The sequence below is a fragment of the Dromiciops gliroides genome, chromosome 5 (assembly GCF_019393635.1).
Source record: "Dromiciops gliroides isolate mDroGli1 chromosome 5, mDroGli1.pri, whole genome shotgun sequence".
In the NCBI taxonomy this organism is placed as follows: domain Eukaryota; kingdom Metazoa; phylum Chordata; class Mammalia; order Microbiotheria; family Microbiotheriidae; genus Dromiciops; species Dromiciops gliroides.
The window spans coordinates 106577628-106583627 of NC_057865.1; the positions used below are offsets into that span (position 1 = coordinate 106577628).

General features: G+C 40.6%; 1 pseudogene; it reads left to right on the plus strand.

Moving 5' to 3' along the window:
- Positions 1-1948: 1948 nt before the first annotated feature.
- LOC122729423 lies at positions 1949-3206 on the plus strand (annotated as a pseudogene).
- The last annotated feature ends 2794 nt before the right edge of the window (positions 3207-6000 follow it).

A 6000-nucleotide genomic window follows, 5' to 3' on the forward strand; every position in this document is an offset into this window, starting at 1 on the left:
TTTTAATCTGAATCTTACCTTCTACTGTCAGATGGCAGTATGAGGGTGTTTGTATGCTATACTGCTTTAAACCTCTCTACAGTGGCTGCCCTCTGAAAACCAAGGGAGAAATTGCTGGTACTTTAGTTGCTGCTTTCAAAAGACACCAAGATTGGCAATATCTTGACATCACCTCCAATATTCTGTCCTTCATGGCAGGTAGATGGCATTGGAGATTGTGAAGGATGAGGCTTGAAATGATCTGTGAGTGATATCTGCCATGTGTACCATTTGAGATCCTTAAGGGTCTCCGAGTATGGGAGCATAGCAGAGGTGAGCTTGATGTAGGAGGCAAAAAAGAGTTAATAGAAAAATCTAAGACCCAAGCTCTAGTACAGATATTTGCTCTAAAAAGGAGTCAGATCCCAGTTAACGGATAACTGATGTTAGGTTCTCATACCCATAGTGATCAACATCCATAACAGACCAGAACAGGTCAGGTCAAAATGACAATAAAGGAAAAAGACAACCTACAGAAATTCTAATGAAAAATGATTCTATTTTGAAACTAGCCATGGGAATCAGAAAGAGACATGCGCAGAAAAGGCCAAATTTGTCCCCAGATTCACCTTATGACGTGTAAACCTCCACTGAAAAAGGTGCCAACCTCGGGGGTTGGCTTTGGACCCCAAGAACTCCAAATTAAGATAAGCCCTCCCTGAAACACCCCAAAGTGGAGAATATTATTATGAGAAGGACAGGCCCTCCCCTGTACCTCCCCAAGGTGATTATTTTATTTTATTTTATTTGTGGGGCAATGGGGGTTAAGTGACTTGCCCAGGGTCACACAGCTAATAAGTGTCAAGTGCCTGAGGCCAGATTTGAACTCAGGTACTCCTGAATCCAGGACCTTTATCCACTGCCACCTAGCCGCCCCCAAGGTGATTATTATAATAAGACTGATAATCAGTTTATCCATACTATAAATATAACTGTCTTTCCTTTCCTTATTCGAGAGATACCTTTATACTATTCTGCTTCTCTCCCTGTGGTCACCCATAATATTGCAATAAAACTTGGGAAACTGAGTCACCAAGTCTTGTAATTCTTTTGGGACAATCAATTTGACCCCAAATTCCAGCCCACATCAAGCTGACATTTAACCTTGATGCTGTGATCAGTGATGTGATTGGCAGACTCAATATCTCTAGATTAATTATACCAAACCACCCTTCAAGCTTGGAAACTTTTGAGTGGCACAATCTTGGAAGCTCATTTGTCATCATCATCTTCACTGCACTGAAGACCTTCCTGAGCCAGTACATCTGACTCTTCATTCATCAGCTCTTTGGGTTGTTCCTGCATGATGTCAAAGAGATCTTCCTCTCCTATATCTTTGAACCCTTCACCTGCAATGACGTGGGCTAGACACATGATCACTTTAACATTCTGTTTCATTTCTTCATCAACACCTTTAAAGCCTTCAAAATCCCAGATACAAGCAGGCCACATTTTTTCTTGCAGCGGTTGTTCAAGACAATGGGAAACATCTCCCCAGGCTACATTAATGTAGTCAGTGACTTGAAGCACAATGATTGATTTCCAGAATTCCATCGTGGTGTTTTCTGGGTTTGCTTCTGAGTAATCATAGGCATGGTGGTCAATTTCCCTGGTTTAATGGGACTTGAAGGCTTTTATGATTCCCCTCATCCATAGGCTGGATCAAAGATGTGGGTTGTGTAGCCTAAAAACAACTTCTACATTTAAGTGGGCATTTTTAAGCTGCTCATGAATAAGAACTGGTACATTGTCAAGTATCAAAAGAACCATGGGCGGCTGAAGCCTGTGAGCTGAGAGATACAGGGACAGAGTCTCAGCCCTGCTGCTGCCACTGCCGCTGCCCAGACACCGCTGAACCCCCCCCCCCATATGTCTGTCCGACACCACTCTGGGCACAGAACATTCAGTCATGGATAAAAATGAGCTGGTGCAGAAAGCCAAATTAGCTGATCAGGCTGAGACATATGATGACATGGCAGCCTATATGAAGTCTGTAACTGAGCAAGGAGCTGAATTATCCAATGAGGAGAAGAATCTTCTCTCTGTTGCTTACAAAAATGTCATAGGGGCCTGAAGGTCATCTTGGAGGTGTTAAGGGCTAAAATTCTAGCTAAACTGTCTAAAATATCTAATGAGTGGTCGCCAATAAATTATAAGCTTTAGCAAGAGTTAGACTTTTAAGCATTTATTAAGGAGAATAAGAATTTGGTAAAGAGAGAACAAAAGGCCTAGATTCCTATCTATTAAAGGGAGAGCACATTTCTAGCTCCCCTCTCCACCAGCGTCCTCAGGAAAGAGCACGAGACCAAGCGCCAGTCTCTTCCTTCCTCCTCCCACTCACCCGCGTCACTTCCTGACGCCAAAGAAAAGACTCCTGGTCTTGCCCTCAAAGACCTTCGTTTCATGGGCGGAACTCTTCTACAGTAAGTCTCCAGCAGGTGGCGTCATTCCAATCGTTACAGAGGGTTGTTTCAAGTATTAAGCAAAAGATGGAAGGTGCTGAGAAAAAACAGCAAATGGCTCAAGAATAGAGAGAAAATTGAGACTGCACTAAGAGATATCTGCAATGATGTACTGTCTCTGTTGGAAAAGTTCTTGATTCCTAATGCTTCATAAGCAGAAAGCAAAGTTTTCTATTTGAAAATGAAAGGAGGGGGTAGCTAGGTGGCACAGTGGATAAAGCACTGACTTTGCATTCAGGAGGATCTGAGTTCAAATCCGGCCTCAGACACTTGACACTTACTAGCTGTGTGACCCTGGGCAAGTCACGTAACCCTCATTGCCCCCCCAAAAAAAAGAAAAAGAAAAAATGAAAGGAGTCTACTGCCATTATTTGGCTGAGGTTGCTGTTGGTGATGACAAGAAAGGAATAGTGGATCAATCACAACAAGCATATCAAGAAGCATTTAAAATCAATAAAAAGGAGATGCAACCTATAAGATTGAGTCTGGCCTTGAACTTCTCTGTGTTCTATTATGAGATCCTGAACTCTACAGAGAAAGCCTGTTCTCTTGCATAGACAGCATTTGATGAAGCCATTGCTTCTTGAACTTGATACATTAAGTGAAGAATCATACAAAGACAGCACACTAATAATGCAATTACTGAGAGAAAACTTGACATTGTGGACATTGGACACCCAAGGAGATAAAGCTGAAGCAGGATAAAGAGGGGAGAATTAACCAGACCCAATTTTTGTCTGCTTCATTCTAAAATTCACACAGTAGACCATTTGTCATCCATGCTGTCCCACAAATAGTTTTTGTTTACGATTTATGACAGGTCTATGTTATTTCTACTTGGATTTCTATATTTCCTATGTGTGTTTTGTTTTGTTTTGTTTTTGCGGGGCAATGGGGGTTAAGTGACTTGCCCAGGGTCACACAGCTAGTAAGTGTCAAGTGTCTGAGGCTGGATTTGAACTCAGGTCCTCCCAAATCCAAGGCCAGTGCTTGATCCACTGTGCCACCTAGCTGCCCTTCCCATGTGGTTTTTATGTTTAATATTAGGGGAATAGAGCCAGTTATCATTTGGGGAGTTATCTGTTTTCATCTGAGGTGGCCAGTATGGGGATATGGAATTTTTATACTTGTTTTACATGTTCGGCATAGTACTTTCGGTACATTGTGATTTCACAAGGCCAGTGTTAAAACAGCTTCCATGTCTAAGCAAAGAAAACTGCCTACATATTGACCTGTCATGGTGGGGGATAAAGGGATAATTGGTTCCAGCCACAGGTGTAGTTATTGTGGGTACTTTAGGGTTGGAGCACTCATGGCTGTGGTAGAAACAGATGTCCCATAGATTACATGTCATTCCATGTGTATCTGTGGAATACACAATCTCAACGTGTACACCTTTATGATTGCAGTTGCAAAAGTGTTCCTTAAGACAAAGTTTTAACCCAGTCAATTTACTCGAGAAGGGCAGAAACAGTTCACATTCCATTATTTGTAAAGTTACCTGCTGTTCGCTTTTATTATTTTTGCTACACTCATTTTATTTGTATTTAAATGGTTTAGGCAACCTAAGAACAAATGTACAAGTAATGATGCAGTAAAAATGAATTGCTTGAGGGCAGTTAGGTGGCCAGTGGATAGAGCACTGGCCCTGGATTCAGGAGGACTTGAGTTCAAATTCGACCTCACACTTAACACTTACTAGCTGTGTGACCCTGGGCAAGTCACTTAACCCCAATTTCCTCACCAATAAACAAACAAACAAACAAACAAATAAATAGCTTGATATTCATAAAAGTCACTGTATATCAAGCACAGCAGTAAAACAAAAAAAAATCCATGTATTTAACTTTTTTTAGTTTTTTTGCTTTTGTGATTTTTTGGATACTTGCCTAACATGCATATGCTGTAAAAATAGTTAACAGGGAAATAACTTGAGATGATGACTTGCTTTGTTTAATGTCTTATGAAATTTTCTTGAACGATCCAATCATAATTGTTAAGAACATGTGTATTAAGTTGATGTAAGTGGAATAAAAGTTTTATGAATGGACTTCAACTACTTTCTCTACAGCTTTTCATGTAAATCAAATCTTTAGTTCTGAAACTTCTCTAAAGGAAATTGTATGTTTTGAAGAGTTGCTTCCCACTTGGTGGCTATATAATGGTCTTTATTTTTATTTATTTTTTTGTTTTGCTTTGTTTTTTGGGGGCAATGGGGGTTAAATGACTTGCCCAGGGTCACACAGCTAGTGTCAAGTGTCTGAGGTCGGATTTGAACTCAGGTCCTCCTGAATCTAGGGCCTGTGCTTTATCCACTGCGCCACCTAGCCGCCCCCTTATAATGGTCTTTAAAAAAACAAATTTATATAAAATTATCAAGTGACAAAAGTTCTATGTGTTCCATATTGTTCCAAACATTACTCCCCTCTCCACCACCCTGATTTTCAGTTCCTCTTTTAAAACAAAAGGTGGTGGTCTGAATAAAATCATATGTTCCACTTAAAATTTTGGTATGGCATTTTTTTAATTTATGGAAGCTACAAGTCTCATGATTTGTAGTGACACTGGTTAACTATCAGGTTTGTGCTTCCAAAGTCCCTCTAAAAGAATTCATTGCTATTCTTATAGCCTGCCTTGGATTTTAATCCCACAATCCAATTTGTCAGGTATACCTTTTAGCCTTTTCTCCTTCTGCCTTGTCACCAACCACACTCCTATTCTGGTGGTGGAGGCGGAGAGGTGTTGTGTGGGGAAAGATAGCATGATATTTCTGGCTTCAGTATCTGAGATTCCTTTCTTCCTTTGCTTGCATCCCACAAACTTCTTGCCTCTATTCCTATTCTGATAGGAAATATTCCCTTATATTTAGTGAGATAGTGGCTTTTTTTTCTAATCTCACTGTAAACCCTATCCTGAATGGTCTGTTATTGTCTGCCTTAAACTCTTCCCCTAACCCAGTCCTCTCACCAAGTGATGGTGGGGCTAAGTTATACCCAAAGCTCACGCTGCAAAATCTTCCCCTCACTACCCTTGTAGGAAACACCAAACACAAAATACCATTTAAAGAGAGAGGTGTATTTTTTTTCTATTTAGAATTTTATTTTCCAAATTACATGTAAAAGCAAATTTTGACATCAATTTTTAAAAACTTTGTGTTCCAACTTCTCTTCCTCCCTCCCTTCCCACCCCCACCCCAAGAACTCAAGCAATTCAATGTTAAGTTATACGTGAGTAGTCATGGAAAACATCTCTACATTAGCTAGGTTGTGAGAGAAAACAGATAAAAACAAAACTTTTGCCCAGCAAAAAAAGGGGGGCAGCTAGGTGGCACAGTGGATAAAGTGCCAGCCCTGGATTCAGGAGGACCTGAGTTCAAATCTGACCTCAGACACTTGACACTAGCTGTGTGACCCTGGGCAAGTCACTTAACCCCCATTGTCCCACAAAATAAAAAAAAAATAAAAGTGTTTTGCTACTGACTGTCCCCTCTGGAGCTCTA